The sequence below is a fragment of the Peromyscus californicus genome, unplaced genomic scaffold (assembly GCF_007827085.1).
Source record: "Peromyscus californicus insignis strain IS unplaced genomic scaffold, ASM782708v3 Scaffold_1__1_contigs__length_55948999, whole genome shotgun sequence".
NCBI classification, from domain to species: Eukaryota; Metazoa; Chordata; class Mammalia; order Rodentia; family Cricetidae; genus Peromyscus; species Peromyscus californicus.
The window spans coordinates 17,100,646-17,119,960 of record NW_026294492.1 but is presented as its reverse complement, the minus strand read 5'-3'; the positions used below and the strand labels follow the sequence as shown (position 1 = coordinate 17,119,960).

Here is a 19,315-nt window from a genome sequence, read left to right as displayed (position 1 = left end):
TATAAGGAACACAGAAGAAAGATCGATTAGGTATGCCAGGAGGATTAGTTATCTTGTCACAGGAGACATAGCAATTTTCAGCTTGGTTATGAGAGATGAGAATGGTGTTACCAAGAGAAGATGAAGGAAGGGCATTCCGAGCAGAGGCTGAGACACAAGTGAAGCCTCTGAGTGGTGCACGTTTATTTGGGAAATAGTGAACTGAATAGTGTGGTGATAGCAAAGGTGCCTAACCACGAGCAACCGTGATCGCCAACAGTAATCAAGCATTTATTATATGCTAAGAACTTTTAAGCTCTTCATGCATATTAATTTATTTAATCCTTAAAACAATCCTGTGAGTAGTAGCTAATATTATCTCCATTTTACAGAGGAAGACATAGAGACGTAGAGATGTTAAGGGACTCCCCTGAGGTTGTAACTGGCTATGGCCTAGAGCCAGGATTAGAAAGAAACATCTTGCACATGATTGGCTAGATAGACAAAGAGGATAGAACTTAACATTGCAAGCTTAGGGCTTATTCTTTATCTCTGTCCTTCCCAGAATCTTCCATTATGGGGTACCACACATGACACATTTGGATGCAGGAAGAATATTCTTGAATTTTTTATTTGATTTGTCTTACCTTTTCAAATGACTGAGTAGTGTGGTATTTTTCCTTATAATTCAGTGTACTTGAACATGTGTATAGTTTCAAAGTGAAAGGCATACAGAGGTTAGGAATGTTTGGACTAATTTTTCTCATGGAAAAATTATCACTCAAACATACTTAAAGACTTACGTTCTAGACCAGGGATTCTAAAGTGTTAATACTTCACCAGTATCAAGACCACCCAGAAGCTGGATGTAAATGAAACTTCTTAGATCCTAATGCAGAGTGACTAAACCATATATTCTAGGGATCTGGGCCCATCAATCTGCACACCAACAGATATCCCAAGTCATACCTGAACCCATGAGCTACACAGAATAACTTTTAAGATGAAAAGTGAGTTGATTTAACTTAAATCCTAGAAAGATAATTCTAGTGGGACTGACTAAGAGTTTGAGATACAGAAGTGGCTATTAAGATAAACACGGCAAGAGCTGAATAGGTTTGGGGTCAAGTAAAGGAAGCAGGATTCTGAAATATTGGAGAGGGAGAGTGTAATGGGTAGCCATTCCAGCTTTGATCTGGAAGTTCCAACCCCCATTGAGACTTCGGCAACTGTCACGCCTACAAGGCAGGGCCAAGGGAGGCGCCTGGAGACCCGAGATCTGGATGGGTCAGCGCTCTCTCTGTTCCGGGACCCTGGACGGTGGAGGTGGGCCAAGCAGAGCTCCAGAGAACACCGCTGGACTGCGATACACCTTCCCCAGACCCCGCGACCTACCTATCCCTTAATTTGTAAGTTACACCATTAAATAAATCTCCTTTTAACTATGTGGAGTGGCCTTAATAGTTTCACCAATAGGAGAGAGTGCAGGTGTGGCACTAAAGATTCTAGCTTGTAGAACTACTGGTACCATGTGGATCTCAGTCAGAGTTGAATTCATGGCAGTGGGCACCTTCAGTAGATGATGCCAAGCAGCTTGACACGTAGAAAGGATATTCAAGACTCGTAGGCAGCTAGAAATTCAGACATTTAAGCTCAGAAGAGAGATAGACTTGTGCTATCTACTCAAAGATTCATATACTGCTTAAGGTTAGGCCCTAAGGCAATGGATATGAAAAATGATAAATTTGAGACTGTGTAATGGTGCTGTAGGTAAGAGTGCTTGCTCTCTGTAAGCGTGAGGACCTGAGTTCGAATCCCCAGTACTCATGTAAAAAGTCAGGCATGGTTCCTGGTGTCTGTCATATCAGGATGAGGAAGTATAGAACGGAGGTTCCCAAGACTTCACTGCCTCTCCAGCCCAGCTGTAATATTCCTATTCAGTGAGGGATCTTGCTTTAAGGAAGTAAGTCAGAGAGTGATACATGAAGACACCTGGATCTTGACTCCATGTGCACACACAGAGACACATGCATCTACACACACACACACACACACACACACACACACACACACACACACACATATAACACATACATCCATACATGAAAAATTGTGGCGTTTCTAATGGGTAAGTGTTGCTGGATCCCAACGGCTCCCTCAGGGGAGGGGATGAGAAGGCGCTGCATCAACGGCACAGACACTGGGAGTCAGTTGAAGGCCAACAGCAGACTCATTTATTCAATAATGGGGAAGGTCTTATATACCCTCCTCCCAGTACCTATGCTGTGTCCCAATCTGGTAGCATTATGAGCTTGTACCTCATTGACTGGGCATGATCAGGAACTCTGACAGTGCCTGTTGCTAGACCCTCAGACAGACTCTGGGTTGGCTCATAAGGAACTACGTTATGTGCCCATGCCTTGGCAATTGGTTTGAGCTAATTTCCTCAACCTATGGGCCCATCCTACTACAGGTAAGACCTTGTGGGGAGTAAGTAGGCTGTGTGGCACTGTCCTCGGAAGGGATCAATACCCTTTCCTCAGGGGTATGCCACATGTTCAGGATCTAAATTAATTACTAAAAAGGGAGGTTGTTAGAAAGTGAGGCTACACTGCCCTGTTGGCTTTTTCTGAATTTTCCACTTGTACTTTTCACACACATTCCTGTTTTGTGATGTTATCCACACATCATAGTCTGGCTGGGAACCCTGATGGATGCCACTGCTCAAGCTTTTTGGTCTCCAAACTCATGAGCCAATATATATTTTTCCTTATAAAACACCCAGTCTCCGGTCTTTTGATAAAGCAACACAGGACACTATAGTTCATAAAGAAATATTAGTGCACTAGTAACATATATGTAGTAATAAAAATATTGTATATGGATAAAAACGAGAGAGTCCTGCCCCATCTATGATGAAATATAGGGCAGAATTATCTGTGAAGAACTAGAGGCTGGGAATAAAATAGAGATTTAAGGCATAGGCTGATATTCAGAGTAACTGGAAAATGGAAAGAGGAATCAGAATCTGAAGGTGTCCACTAGCACAGGTCAAGGCCACACTGGGTATAAAAAGGCTGCTCAGTTGTACTGGCTGGCTGGAGGGACAAACTAAGACTAAGAACTAAAATCCAGGGATTTTTAACCATTTTGGTGTCATGGATTTCTTTGGTAGATTTTAATCTTCTTTAGAAGCCTGTGAGTCCTTCTTCAGAATCATATTTTTAAGTATATAAAGTAAAATATTCAGCATTAAAGCTAAAATAAACTATAGTAATATATAGTCATTAAAATATCAAAAGTAAATTTGTGATATAGTTGACTTCCTACAAGCATATGTACAGGCCCCATGTACATATGTATATCAGATATACATGTATATATCCATTAATACATTATAAAACTGCTCTAGTAGTGATGTAATAATCCTAAATTCAAAGATTTGATTGTTGTAAATGATACTTTGAGATGTCTGAGTTGACTGTTATATATATGAAAGTATTGATGATTTTGACCAACGACAAAAATCACAGGCATTGTTGATGTCTTCTAGCCTTGATGCTTGCATTTGCAATTCAGCTGAATGCTAAATTAAATCAAATGTTAGGAACATACACAAGTAAGCCTTTTCATTTAGACTCCTAAGTCTTATGTGTGGAGACTTTACAAGTGTATAGATTCCACGTTAAGAACTCTTATGCTATGTGAATCTGGAGCCCATTTCTTACACAAAGATCATTTAAAATCAAGAGAAGCTGGCAATAGATACAATTTTGTTTTTCTAATCAGAGACTTGTGGGTTTTTTTTTTTTTTGTGTGTGTGTGTTTTCTCTAAACTCTGCTTGAAGCTGAAATCATTGCTTGGAAGTTTCTTATTTCATCTTATTTCTCTCTGTCAGTATTTTCCCCACATGAAGTTAAAAAAAAAATAGTTGCTGCTTTGGACAGTCTTCTGGGAAATCTCTTTAGCCATTTCTCCCAGTTTGTTGTACATATTTTCTATTCCGTGTTACTAAAGGTGACAGTTCCAGCAAATGTCCTACCTTTTGGTCTGTCTCCAGCTTCCAAAAACATTTTTCCCATGTCTCAGAAACCTGATTGTGGGGTAATTGTGAAACAATCTTCATAGGCTCTTGTGTCTAAGTACCTGGTCCCTAGATGGTGGTACAGTTTTGGAATGTTGTAGAAACTTCAGTAAGCAGAGCCTTTGCTAGAGGAAGTGGGTCGTTGGGAGTGGGTCTCACTTCCTGTCTGTTTTCTGCTTCCTGACTGTAGATATAATGTGGTCAGCCAACTCCCCCTTCTGTTGCCCTGATTTCTCTACCATGATGGAGTGAATCTCTTCGAACTGCAAGGCTCGCTAAGCTTTTCCTCCCCTAGGCTGCTTCTTGTCATGGTTTTAATAATAAAGATAAGGAAAGCCATATCATCTGCAAGGATCATTTTAGAGTTCATTTCCTTTGTGGGTTACGTTATAGTTAGCATTGTGTTTCCAGGCACAATAATAACTTCAAATTTCATTAGCTTAAATTGGCTGATAATTATGTCCCACGATGTTGTCTTTCAGAATGTTGAGGAAGTGTCAGGAGTACGTTCTTGTGTCCATCCATGTCAAGTGAGTGACCCTTCTTGTGATGTTCAGCTGACAGAGACTAAGCTAGAGGATCTAAAAGAAACTTACGCAAGCTGCTTAGCAGAACAGTTGAGATTAGGAACAGATTTTCTATCTCCTAGTAGAGTTCTTTCCTTTTACACCAGATTGCCAACTACCTCTGGATTTTCTTTTATTCACATCTTTAGACTGGAAGGGAAAATTGATTTTCTTCATGGACAGGGAGTCATCTGTCCTTGACTTCCTCAGATCTCTGTGTGTAGCCCATGAATCATAGTTGCCAGGCTTCTCTAGTATTCCATCTTTGCTGGTTGTGTATGAGAATACTTTCTAACTCTGGTACCACTTCTTATTATGTATCCTTATGAAGGAACAAGCCATTGGTCATAATGAATTTAATTCATCAGGATTGGTTGTGGATTCTGTAACTAACTGATGAGGAGCAAGACTCCCATGCTCACCTTTTCCCCTTCTAGCCGAGGTTTCCCAGTGTCTCCATGTCTCTGTTGCTGTGACAAACACGTACAGTTTCAGGAGGAAAGGATTTATTGGTTTTACATTTCCACATCACAGTCCATCATTGAGGGAAGCCAGAGCTGGAACTCAAGCAGGAGCAGAGACAGGAACAGCAGAGGAAGCTATTGACTGGCTTGCTTTCCATCTTTGCTTCCCGAATACAGCCCAGGCCCACCTGCCCAGGATGGCACTGATCACAGTGGGATATCCCTCCCACATCAATCACCAATCGAGAAAGTCCCCACCCCTCAAACATGCCCACAGGTCAGTCTGATGGATGTAATTCCTCCGTCTGAGGTTCCTCGTCCCAGGATGTTCTAGTTTGTGTCAAGTTCCCCAAAACTAAGGAGCATGCTTAGTAAAGACTTATATTACCCATTATACAAATAGAAGGATTTTTGTAAAGATTTGTTTCATGTTTTGTTATGCGTGTTTGGATGTGTCTGTTTGTGGGTATTTGCAACTGAGTGTGGGTACCCACAGAATACCAGATCCCCTGGAGCTGGAATTAAAGGGAGTTGTGAGCCACCCATGGAGGGTGTTGGGAATGAAGCTAAGGTCCCTTATAAGAACTGCACATGGTTTTACCTACTGAGCTATCTCTTCAGTCCCCAAATAATGTTTTCGATAAGCAATATATTAAAGACTCATCAGCAGTGGTGTCTGGTAGTCACACCTTGTACTAGAATTATAAAATTCCTAAGACTTTCTTCATTCGATTACCTCTGTGGCCTCATTCTCAGCATCCGTACTGAGTTTCATTTTTGGTTAATTTTGCCTCTTGTCCATTTTTATATGATTTCATTAGATGGACTACAGGGATTATTTTTAAAAAAGAGTAGTGGTGAAAGCCTATCAACACTATTTCACGGGGAAAGATTAATGTGGGTTTTGGTGAAATAGTTTTTTTTTCTTTGCAAATAATGCAATGAGTAAGGGGGGGAAAGGTGTCAGAAGAATGAAAAAGGCGTAGGATGTTATCTTAAGCAAAATGAACATGAGAAACAAACTACAAAGCAAATACTATATACAGTTATTGACCAAAAAAAAAAGAGAGAGGCTGAGGTTTGGAAAACAAATATTTTTCAACACAGACACATACAGAGCCAGAAGGCATTTTAATGTTTTGTGTTTTTATATCATCTATGCCAAGAGAATTTATGATCAGAACATTTCTTTGTGATTTTTGAAATTAATAATACAAAAAAAGGAGCTTGGCATACGAAATAAAAATTCGATTTTTCACAATGGATCCGGCAATGGCTCAGAAAGCCCCCTCCAGCAGAGAAGAAATTGGGGCCCAGAGGGCTTTGCATTTATATTTCTGTCTTTTTCTAAAGAAATAACACATAACAATCTATAAGTCCAAATAAGCAAGTGATTACAGCCCATTTAAGAGTTTAAATGGTCAAGGCACCTAGACTCTGATGAATAAGCTACTCACCAGCCATTGAACTATTTCTCCAATCAGAGTAATTTATCCCCTCAAGTGGAATGCTTTCTACCACTGTAAATGGACCATTGTATGGAATGGGAAGGCTGGTTAAATGCTAGGCCAGGAACCCAGAGCAGGTCTAATTGTAAAGTGGAGGTGGAAAGATGAAAGCTTAAAGAGTTTGATGAAGAAGCCTGAGGCCAAGAAGAGACAAAGAGTGTAGACATTATGACTTTCAATCTGACAGTATTTCTATGTCCTCATACTGTTTCCTTCTTGGTAAGTAGGTGACAGGGCCAGTGGACATGGGTGATAGGCAAACCATTCTGAGTCAATAGTCACTTGTGGTGATACTGGGATTGAAGAGACGAGGAAGTCCCCATGCTGATAAAATGAAAATGTAAATTGGAATTCTTCATAAATAAAAAACTTACATTTTGTAAAAATCTACTACTAAGAAAATGGAAATACAAGCCCGGGAGAAAATATTGGCAAATATAAAGCACTGCTATCCAGAATACATAAATTACTTTGAAAACTAAGTAAGAAAAGCAATCAGCCCAGTTAAGCATGAAAAAATATTTGAACAGATACTTTATCAAAAATATTGATGGCAAATGAGGCCATCGTAGTTGGTTCATCCTCATTAGTTAGAAAAAAATGCAAATTCAAACCACAGTGACATCCACATCAAGTCTGTGGCCATACTACTCTTAACTTGCCCTATCTCTGTTGTTGGGAACTGGTCCTAGTTAATACTTGGATGGGAGATCCACATCAAACAGCTGGGCCATAATAATGGCAGACAAGTGCTAATGTATGTGTAGGGCAACAGGAAGTCTTGTGTATTGTTGGGAACACAGTCTAGGCAGACATTTTGAAAGGCAGTGTGGTGCTTTCCTGTGTTTTTCCAGGAGAAATGAAAACTTAGTCACACACAAATCTGTTCACACGTGTTTGCAGATACTTTAGTCACAATAGGTCTGAACTGTAACAACTGAAAAGGACTTTTAAATAGTCAATGGAGAATCAAACTGTAGTGCAATAGTCACGTAAGTGGATGCTGTTTGGCCTTAAAAGGGATTAAATTATTGATACACACCACACCCTGGGTGCAAGGCAAGTGAGTTCTAACAAGTGAAAGAAATTACACTCAAAGGGCTGCATTGTGAATATTTCTGCTTATATGATATCCTGGAAAGGAAAGCGTATACATAGACACACAGGTACAGATACAGAGACAGACAGAGACACACACACAGACAGACAGACACACACACACACTCATACGCACACATACCCACCACTCAAATAATATATCAGTGGCTGCCACAAGCTGAAGACAGGTGAGGCTAACTAGGAGGAAGTACAGGGAATGACAGGGTTGAAACTTTCTCTAGGTCTTTCTTGGAATACCATGTCATCTTGTTTGTTAAATTCATAGAACTGTGCAGCTCAAAAAAGAAAAAAAATGTTGATACTATATGGAAGTCAATTTCTAGGGATAGAAACATGGATGATTGGATTGGAACAAAAGTACATGATATTTAGTCAATATCCAGTGTAAAACTATGCCAAACTATGAGGAAAATACCAATTATGGTGAGCACCTCAGAACAGCTGTAAATTTAATTTACTGCTTAAAATGCTCAGTACTCATAAGAAAGAAACTCAGGAGATATCGGGAATAAAGTCCACATTGAACTTAAAACTTATATGCTAATGATAATCATCATAAAGTTGGATACATGATTTAAATAGCTAAATACAATAGCATCAGTTAAAATAAAACTCCCAACTTATATTGCCTTTATTGGCTGAGGATAAAACTCAGTAGCCTGTGTGAGATTTGATCCCCACACAACAAAAGGAAGAAAAAGCGAAGTCAGCCTTTGATTAATAATTTATTTTGCTATACAGAAATAATCTGAATAACCAAGTATCCTGGATGCAAGATTCCAACTATTTACTCAGCAAAGGCAAATAAACATTAAAAAAACAGAAACAAAATCAAAATCATTGTGAAAAGTACTAATATTCTCTGAGTTCTTGGACACCAAGTCATCTTTCCTTCCTAGGCCTGTGTGCCTGTGAATATTGCCTATTTTCCTTAAGTATTTCACATTTACATTACACAACATATCAACCTGGTAGGCTTGGCTTGACTGCAATCCTTTCTACATTACAGCTGACATAGCTCTCATAGTCCATCTCTCCTTGTGGTTTCTTGAAATCCACCTTGCTGTCTTTGACTCATATATAACCTCTGCTCTCCATTTGAAAATGTAAAGACTGCAGCTGCCTCCACAGTTTCTCCTTGCTAAAGAGCGGTGCTTTGAATTCAGATTAAAAAAAAAAAACAAAACAAACAGAAAATGAGAGCCAGAGAAATATCAATGAACGTAAACTTGGAGTACTCTACCCATCCTTACAACACCTAGACGCTACTTCAAGAGAATCAGACAAGACTGATCCTGTGCCAGACATGACTGAGGTCCTGGGATCAGGTTGTTTTCCATACTGCATTCCTATATGGATGAGGTTACATGAACTTTTATAGTCTCTAAGCAAAAGAAAGCCATAAATCAAGGCACTTCCCAAGTATGTTGGCGGGAACATCAAGTGGGTGGTCTACAGCAAAACAAGAAGAGGGGCTCTCTTATTGATTTGGACATTATCTGATTACCTTCTTAGTCTTGGGGTTGGTAGAAGAGAGTGGTCTGTTAATTAATACATTCTAAAGGTTTCACCTGATAATTGAAAGATTGTTAGGTCAGACATAGAGGTGGGCCGAGTGCCTATACAAGGACTAAAGACTCTGCATAATATTAGTTCTTGATTTACAGCATTTCAATTCTCCACAATCACATAGTTCTGTTAGTCAACTAGCCTTGTAGACTCTTAAATATAGGTGCAGTTTTCCCCTCCCCACCGGAAACGTCAGCTCACACACTTTTTTCATGTCTGCTAAAATGGCAGTAAAAACAAAATGAAATGGCACATGCTTTCAGTCCTGCTGAAGACATTAAAAAAAAAAAAAAAGTAGTACACTAAATTTTCACTGAAATGGCCTTTTAATTTCTAAAATTATTTGAGATAACACAATGGAAGTCCACCATGAAGTCTGAAAAGTGTACATTTTGATTAAATAATTTTCCATTTGGGAATTTAACCGAAGGAAATAAGTTGATGGGAACAAAATGATACCTGGCCCACATAGATGAGAACCAGCCAAAATGGCATTAGAATGGAAAGCTAATTAAGTGTACACCATTCAGGAACTTGGGCAAAAAAGAAAAGGAAATTTGGTAGAATATAAATTTCAGGGGGGCTCTTAGCATGAGATTTAGTCCTGGCTTCCTGTGGCCAGCACTTCCATTAAACATCTCTTCCCTCCCTAAAACATCCCTTCAGTGTATGTCAAATATATACACATATCTATGTACATCTCTGTGTGTATATGGGTGTGTTTAGTGTGAAGGCGTTCTTCGTCTTACGTTTCCTTTAACTTGCTGCATTTTCCCCAGTGTTCCTCATCGCCTTCCTGGTGTGTTTTCTGTGTCTTGAGCCATACCAGGCATGTAGCAGGTATGAAATAAACACTCCCCGAATTTGAGTTCTCTGACGCGTTATGTACAACCATTTGTTCACTTGATAGTGTAGTAAATATTGAAGTCAGCCCTGATCTAAACCAGACGTCATGATCGGTTCTGGTTCATATAACCCTGCTATAACGGAGCTCATAATATCATGGGAAATGTCACCAGGGTGATGCAGAGGGAATGTGTATCATAGGGTCTTTACTTCCTCAGGGATGAAAGAAGGAACTCCCTGAAGGAAATTCCTCCTACCAGAGCTTTAGGTTTATCGAGGAACTCACTCCAATGAGCTGTTCCAAGAGGCGTCTACAGCCACAAAGACCTCTAGCTTTCCCAATGGTGAGGGGTGTGGTCATTCCAGGTGAGCACAGTAGAGGAAAAAAAAAAAACAGAGAGGTTCAGAGATGCCCTCCAGTGGGGAAGTCTTAGAGTTCCATCTAACCAAGGGTTATGGGATGCTATTGAGTTTTAAATGAGGGAAGTGACATGGTTGTATTCAGAGTTGGCACACTGGGAGCAGCTGGGGCCTGCAAAGCAGGGAGGGGTGTCTGGAGGAGGCAATCCTGGAAGGCAACAGTAAAATCCTGAGCCTAATTCCCTGCTCTTTCTCCTGGTTTCCATAGGGAAAGGAGGTCTCCATCGCGTCTGCTCCTGGTGGGTTTCAAGGAGCAAGGAGCCTGGCTCAGTTCTCATTTATAAGCTGCAGGATGGCTCTGTTCTTACCACCTGTCCACCTGAAAGAAGATGAGGGTACGGAGCACCGGGCGGCGGGGCAAAGTGGGATGGGGAGCAAATGAAAACAAGCTATAATAATGCATGCATGAGGCTGTTATGATGAAACCCATTACTTTGTTTGCAAACCTAAGAAATTAATGAAAAATAAAATGAAATAAATGCAGTAAAGACAGAGAATGTGAAGGTACTAGTTTGAGTCACTTTTAAAATTCCCTTGATTATTTAGCTCAGGCCTGAAGATGAAAAGCAAGGTACATAAGTTCATTGCTTTGACCGTATGGATTAATTTGTTGGCAGAAACACAAATTTATCTTGGAACAGTAAATAAACACATCCTTGCAATGTCCTACCTGTTTTTCTCCCATATGAGCTCTATGAACAGACAGCAAGAGATGAAGTTTCCCAGCGGAGCTCCCTAAACTCACTGGCCGAAGCCCCCTGCTTCTCTATCTCTAATCAATTCCTAGCCTGCTGGGGCTTGGGACCCAGTCTTTCAATTATTCAAGAATGGGAAAGCATCTCTTGCCTGATGCAGGATTTGCTTTTATTCAGTAGAACAAAAACCACGGTTCTCGTGCGAGCCAATACGCAGAGCAGTCAGGTCTCTAGACACACACGGGGTTCTGAGAGAGGGTGGTTGCTCTAGGAAGCTGTTGGGTTCAAACAGCATCCAGAATGTATGGAATATGGGGGAAAAAGACAAGCGGATGAATAGAATGTGCGATTGTTTGAATGGGAATGGCCCCTATAGGCTCATATATTTAAATACTTGGTCCAAGTTGGAGGACTTATTTGGGAAGGATCAGGAGGTATAGCATTGTTGGAGGAAGTGTGTCACTGGCAGAGGGCTTTGAGGTTTCAAAAGCCCACACCATCCTAAGTTAGCTCACTCTGCCTCATTTTTGTGGACCAAGATGAAAGCTCTCGGCTACAGCTCCAGTGCCATGCATGCCTGCGTGCTGCCATGCTCCCTGTCATGCTCCCTGCCATGGTGGTCATGGACTCATGCACCTCTAAAACCCTTAAGCGCCAAGAAACTCTTTCTTCTATAAGAGGCCTTGGTCATGATGTCTTACCACAGCAACAGAAAAGTAACTGACATAGGAAATATCCCAGCCTCATCATCTATTAAACTTGGGCATGTGGATATACCAGAAACCTAAGGCTGCAGTCCTGAGAAAGCTACTCACCAGGGAACAATTCTAGGCAGGTGATGGGAGCCCTCAGGTCCAACACAGATTTCAGTGCTAACCTCCCTGAATCTGGAAAAATTACTTCTCATACTGGGATACAACTTGGGAAATGGAAAAGGCAGGTTATAGGAATTGTTCGAATCTTAAATGGTCTTATAATAAAAAAAAAAAAAACCAAAACCCAAGAGCCAGATATTGGGGTGAAAGTCAGAGAAACAGAGCAACCTCACCTCGCCAACTCCTCAGCCGATCCTGCTTCCTCAGACTGAAAGCCTCTGAGTCTTGACCCGGAAGGATCTCAGCTGAACTGCTTTAGTTCCTGTTTCCTCACGCCTTCTATACCTTTCTCTGCCCAGCCATGCCACTTTTTTCCTGGGATTAAAGGTGTGTGCCACCGCTGCCTGGGTCTGTCTCCAGTGTGGCCTTGAACTTACAGAGATCCAGACAGATCTCTGCCTCCCGAGTGATAGGGTTAAGGGTGTGTGCCACCACTGCCTGACCTCTGTGTCTAATCTAGTGGCTGGCTCTGTCCTCTGATCCCCATGCAAGTTTATTAGGGTACACAATATATCACCACTATAGGATCTCCAAATTTCTCCTGTATCTGTTTGTTGACTTCAGGACTATTCTCAGGGCTTAGTATCAGCTATTGCTAAATTCTATGCATAGGATGAAATCAGTCTTGTTATAATCTGCCCTGTTTATGGTCATTCATTCAATCCTTTATTCTCTCTTTAAACAAGGAAATATTGAGCCCTTGTTGTATGTGAGAGGAAACCCCTCAAGGGATTTCAGACTACCTGGCTTCATGTAATATAGTCTGATGATGAAGGGCCAGGTAAGAATCGTCTTTACTTTGGCTTTCTCCCTACCCTCCAAAGTCTGGAAAGTTTGCATTAGCAGAACCTTTTAATGAACCATGTAGGAGCCACGAGACCCATTTGTTTACTCAACTCTTCATTCAACACACTTCCATAGAGCATCAGTACAAGCCAAATAGGGGGAAGTCAAAGATGCATGAAAAACATACACGTGGCGTCCTGGATGAGACTGGTATGTAGGAAGGAAGCTACATTGCGAAGGTACCACATACAGGAAATTTAAGAGCATCGGGAGCAAGGTCAGTGAGCACTTCCCAGAGAGTCAAAGAGTCACTGGGGTAAGGGGGATTCCAGCTGACAGTCAATTTCAAATTGCTATATTACTTAATTCTTATTATAAAGTGTGTGTGTGACTCAGGGTACTCAGAAAATAATAAAATTAACAATTACGCCACAGGAAAGAGATAATAATTAAAATGTTTTGCTATATACCTTTAAGATAGCTAATAACTAAAAGTGCTTTGATATATATATATATTTATACATATGTATGATATTTTAATGCTCCTTATTTCATTCTTTCAGCAAAAATTGTCAAAATAATACTTTGTAATTTGCATTTTCACTTGATATCATTGACTTATTAATGTCAATAAAATTTGCTTAATTGTTTTGTACCTGTAGTTCACATTTGTTATAAGAATCCCCATTTTTCTTTTCATGAATCTCTAGTTAATAGATTTAGGTTATTGTCTAAGTTTTCACTATTATATGCAACATTATGGTAAAAATGCTTATCCTCAGGACAAATTTTTAGAAGTAGGCTATCTTGTCCAAAGCCTGTCTGAAACATATACTGTTAGAGCATATTTTAGTGTTCAGGTAGAATTAGTCTGTGAGTGTGTGTGTGTGTGTGTGTGTGTGTGTGTGTGTGTGTGTGTGTGTGTATGTGTGTATGTGTGTGTGTGTGTGTGTGTGTTGAGAGGTGTGCAAACATTTTCTTTAGCTAACATTGAATATACTATATTATATATATTAGATTAAATATTTCATGCTCATTGTCTGATTTAGTGATTATAACACTTCAGTTGAAGAGGTCACATGCCATGATAGTGATATTCAAGGAAAAATCAATCTATGAACACATTTCTTTTAACAAACTCACCAAACTAGTGGTATTTAGAGGCAAAAGGGAGGTGTATCAGTTTTGAAGGGAATAGTAATATTGTAGTATTGTGTATATGAATTGTCCACAGTTCATAACTTGTCATTTTAAACATAACTAGAGTCCAACAAGAGCCTCTGATAGCTACGGTGAGTACCAGAGTCCACCACAGTTGCATCTGTATGTATCAACATCTGTATTTCAGCTGATGTTGTCCATGTTTCCTCTAGAAATAGGGGCATCACAGGTCCTGATTTGCCAATATAGTCCTGATCTATCCCTGTGGTCTGGAAGGGATTATTGAGAGTATACTCTTTCATTCTGAGAGCTGCAGTTTGGGCAATAATTGGTTGTGAGAAAATGTTTTATAGATTAGACAGGGATTGGCCTCAAAGATCACCACCTGATGCCCATTCCTTTATACCTTAGAGTGGGTCATCTGGCTTCTGATTATCTAAACCAACATCCTTCCTGTCATGTGACCATCTCACTTATCCAAATAATAGCTGAGAATCAGAGGAAGGTAGAAATGTCTTACATTGTTATTTTGAGACAGAGTCTCACTATGTAGCACTGGCTAGCCTAGAACTTGGTATGTACACCAGGCTGACCTTGAACTCAGAGAGATCTGCCTGTCTCTGTTTCCCCAGCGCTGGGTTTAAAGACGTGCACCACCACACCCAGCCCCACACCCATACTGTCCTATGAGAATAATAAGATTATTACCCCTATCCTTAGGAAAACTTCTTGCTGAAAGTCCATCTGTTTTTGTTTTTGTCACAGACACTTCAGCCCTCTAGCTTTACGGTGTTATTTCCCACCCAGAGGGATGATAAGGACGTGTTAGAATAGAGACACAATGCTTAAAGAAAACACATCCGGCATGAACAAGAAGAGATGGTGCCAGTCTGGAGAAGATCAAGAAGCCTAAAAGCAAATGCAAGGACTGCTCGAGAAGGTGCAAATAGCCCTGTGTGCAGTAATGGACGGCGAAAGAGTCAATGAGAAGGACAATAACGGCAGTTCATAATAGTGATGGTGATTCATTAAGAAAGTGTTTTAGTGCATTTTGTGGGTTGCGTTCAAGAAGGCAGAACAGAGTGAACATTTTAGATGAGGCCTCCATCCAAAATGTTTCTTGTTGCTCAAATTAGATTTACAAAAAGCTAAGCCTTCAGCAAGCTAAGTACCCTGATTGTATGGAATGACTTAACCTTCTAAGAGTCATGGGCAGCTAAGAATTTAATATATAAGAGAAGGCATTTAAGTTGTATTTCTTGCCCTCAATGACTGCAAATTCTTGTTGGTAATATAAGGTTTCAACCTTCCTAGATGTCTTTGCATTTTAATAAAGGGCTTTAAAAGACTAAAATGCCTTTTAATCCCAAAGGAGTCAAGTTTTAGTAATAAAATTCTAGGCAGCGAAAATACAGGAGAAAAGTTGGGGAGGCCAAAGGATTTTTCTGGTTATCTATGAGAGGAGCTGTTGGTTTTCTTTCACGTGAAGATGAGCCTGAAAACCAGATGGTCTCCAGAGGTGCCTATGTCCTGTGAGGTGGTCATGATCCACCACCTCAGAGGGACCCAATGGACTTGAATTGTGCTCATAAGACACAGACAGGGCAGAGTGAGTCAAACAAGCTCATGGCCAAGCAGAAGGCTGAGGAGTCCCCCGAGTGGCTGGGACTACTACTCAGTACTAATCAGAAACAAAATTATGGATCATTTAAGTGACAAGTGGTCCACAGCTCTCAGAGTCAAGACCTTTGGGGTTCTGAGAATTCTGGCTGAATCTCCAGCAGGCCTCTGCTCATTAATTCTACCCATGACAATGTTTAAAGTGTAATGAAAACCCAATGCAAAGGAATTAGAAGGTTTGAGTCTTTCAGTGGCTTTCCCCCAAGATGCATAGCCCTAGGACAGAGGACTCGGGCTCTGGAAGCAGAGATGGGCAAGCCAGCCTCCACGTCACTGATGCTCACTTCATCAGTTTCCTGGCAAGAGAAAGGAAAACAGGAAAACAAGACACCTTCACTTAGAGGAACAAGTCAAAGCCTTGGCCCACCCTTCAGTGGGTTGTCCCACCCTTCAGTGAGATTACTCAACTCTGCTAAGAGACAGTATATCGTCATGTTCTCACCAGCAGTTTAGTTCAATGTTTTCCTACAGAGAGGCTTAGCTTGCCTCCCACAATGCCTCTACCTTAGTGCTAGCTCTCTTTCTGGGAATTAGAATCTGGGTCTCTGACATTCAAGTCAAAAGAACAGCCATTTAGATTGGAAAAGCCCTCTGTTGACTTCAGGTCTATGTTTTTTTGTGTGTGTGTTTCTTTATCACTCCCTTCTGCTGGAGAAAAAGGCTCAAGAGAGTGCAAGTAGCCGACTCTGCTACTCAGAGACCAAATAAAGCCCAGAATCTCCAGCCTTGAGCTGAGGCCAAGAGTGCATGCTTACTGCGCATGATCTCAGAGGTACAGAGGAACCTTTATTCAAACCAGTATCCAATTTCTATATTTGATATGTGTGATTACATCATTACAGGCTTCTGCCTCTGTGGCTTGGGTGGATTTGTCTCCTGTGTCAGCTGTCATGTTACCCCTCATGGCTGACAGAAGATGTGTCAAAGGAGGGGGCCCAGGATCCTGGTCACTTCAGGTACTTCAGAACTTGGCATAGCACAATCGGAACAGAAGATAGCAAGGCCACGGTTTCCTGCTTCATGCCTTGAGCTCTGCAGCTGGTCCTGTGCAGAGTCTATCCTTGTATCCCACCTCTCACATGACACCCTCATCACTCACAGTCCACCACTGCCATCATCCCCATCTCCCAGGAGGTCTGGCTGCTGAGTTTGGTTTATCTTATGCCACTGGAGCACAAAGTCTTTCTTTAACATCTAAAAACTGTCATATATTCTACAGTGCTCTGAAAAAGCTAATGTCGAATTGTTGTAGTTTCATCCAATCCAGGACTTCAGAAGTCTGCTGGTACACATAGTATACTGGCTAGTTGGGTGTCAGCTTAACACAGGCTAGGGTCACCATAGAGGAGGGAGCCTCAACTGAGTAAATGCCTCCGTAAGATCTGGCTGTAGGCAAGCCTGTAGGGCATTTTCTTAATTAGTGATTGATGGGGGAGGGCCTAGCCCATTGTGGGTGGTCCTGGGATCTCTAAGAAAACAGACTGAGCAAACCATGAGGAGTAAGCCTGTAAGCAGCATCCCTCCATGGCCTCTGCATTAACTTCGGCCTCCAGGTTCCTGCCCTGTTTGAGTTCCTGTCCTGACTTCCTTTGATGATGGACTGTTACATGGAACTGTGAGTAAAAGAAACCTTTTCCTCCCAAGTTTGCTTTTGGTCATAGTGTTTCATCACAGCAATAGTAACCCTAACTAAGAGACAAAGTATGGAAAAGAAGTCAAGAAATAGAGGGGAGAGGGTCTGAGCTCAAAGGGCAGACTCCAGAAATCAGTTTCTAAGAAGACATTGACCAACATCCCTGGACCTGAAACAACTCTTCTTGGCATCTTGGGGTGCATGGGAGCTTGTGGAATCCTTGGAATGTTTGAAAAAAATGTTTAGATCCCTTGCTTGGCTCCAAGAGGGAGCAGGGATTACTGTCTCTAGGGAGATACCAAATGAGCTCTCAGCCATGGAACAGGGCACAAGGGCTCAGTACATACATGAATACACACACACACACACACACACACACACACACACACACACACACACACACACGAGGTGGGAAGGCAGAGGCAGAAGCAGAGGGACAAAGAAAGAGAACACACACATTTGATTGGAAAGGAGCAGGGACAGCCTGAAGGAAAATACTGTACCAGCGGTGTGTGATGACTTGATATTTGCAGCTGGTAAATTTAAATTTTACATAAAACAAAGATTTAGAGGGAGGAATCCATGACAAGCAAAACCCTGGTGTCACTGCGTTTCCCAAGGCTGGGGTGCTCAGTGAGCTGGTCTAGCTAGCACTCAGCCGCTTCCTATGACATCTGCCAGTCCTCCCAAGGTGTGAACCGGTTTAACCGGCCCCTCTGTGTAACTCATTTCACATCATCTACACTTTCCAATAAGCTTTTACTCTATTAGATTGCTTCCTGGAAGAGCCAAATATTAAAAATCACCGGTCAGTCGGCTCTTTATTCTGTTAGTCACCAAACTGATTTTTTAAGCTCAGAACCAATAAAGCTGTGATGGTGAAGAACAGATATAGATTTCTCTTTCCCACACACTCATATATAATAATAATAAAACTTTATTAAACAAGAGACATGTTGTTTCAGGGAATTTTTCTTTCCCTTCTCTAGTGCCCTGAGGCTAAAATATACAATCTTATTAACTTCCTTGAAGAAATACTCCATTCCCTTGGTGCAAATGCTGAGCATTCATCTTCTTGGACCTGGAAAATGAGACAGAACCTTGACAGGGAGGTGTGTGGGTCACGGTTCTACCTAGGGAAATCTCTGGAAGCCAGTGTGATTAGGGGGTTCTCTGGGAATCTGGGGAGAGCCCAAGAAGCCCTCCGGATTGGCTGTTCCTGGCTGTCACTTGTGAAAGAAATAGACAAAAGTCTCGAGAGCAAGTCAGCCTGGCATGGCATGCTGGGTATGAGGGAGACGGAGATGCCATTTAGTCTCCCACCCTGTCAACAGAAGAGGGGGTGGGGGTTTGGACAGCAGCTGCTGCTTTCCCAGAACTCCACAGAATCAATAGTGGCATAGGAAACAGAAGGCTGGCACTCTGTCTGGCCGCCTCCTTCTCTGAGTCCCACTCAACAGTGGCAGATTGATCTCAAATCCTGGAAATACATCTGTGATGGTAATAACATGGGCTCAGCATTCCCCAGGGGATCAGGAACCAGGCTGCCTCCTGCATGGCTGCCCCCAGCAAAAGCAGTCGTGCTACTCTTGAGGCAGGAGAGGCAGCCAGCATCAGCAAACATAGGCTGAATGAATAAATGATCTCTGGGATCAGGTGGAGAGAAGGATTAGATCACAATATCCAGGATACAAAACCAGCCTAAATAAACATCAATAGCAGAATGGATAAAGTAAATATGGTACATATACATGATGGAGATTTATTTAGCTGTAATGAGGAAAAGAAATATGTCATTTGCAGGAAAATGGGTAGAACGGGCGATGATCACGTTAAGTGAAATAAGACTCAGAAAGGCAAATATTGCGTTTTTCTGTCATATGAGGAATCTGTATTTAAGCATATGTATATAAATATGTTTAACATGTA

General features: G+C 41.3%; 1 long non-coding RNA gene across 5 annotated transcripts in view; it reads left to right on the top strand.

The window, feature by feature from the left end:
- The window catches only part of LOC128115371 (uncharacterized), a 33,432-nt gene extending 15,163 nt beyond the window's left edge, over positions 1-18,269 (top strand). For all 5 annotated transcript variants that reach the window (XR_008220141.1, XR_008220138.1, XR_008220140.1 and 2 more), the window contains 3 exons: positions 10,765-10,891; positions 12,813-12,907; positions 14,839-18,269. This is a non-coding gene — a long non-coding RNA (uncharacterized LOC128115371). The remainder of the gene's footprint in view (positions 1-10,764; positions 10,892-12,812; positions 12,908-14,838) is intronic.
- Positions 18,270-19,315: the final 1,046 nt, after the last annotated feature.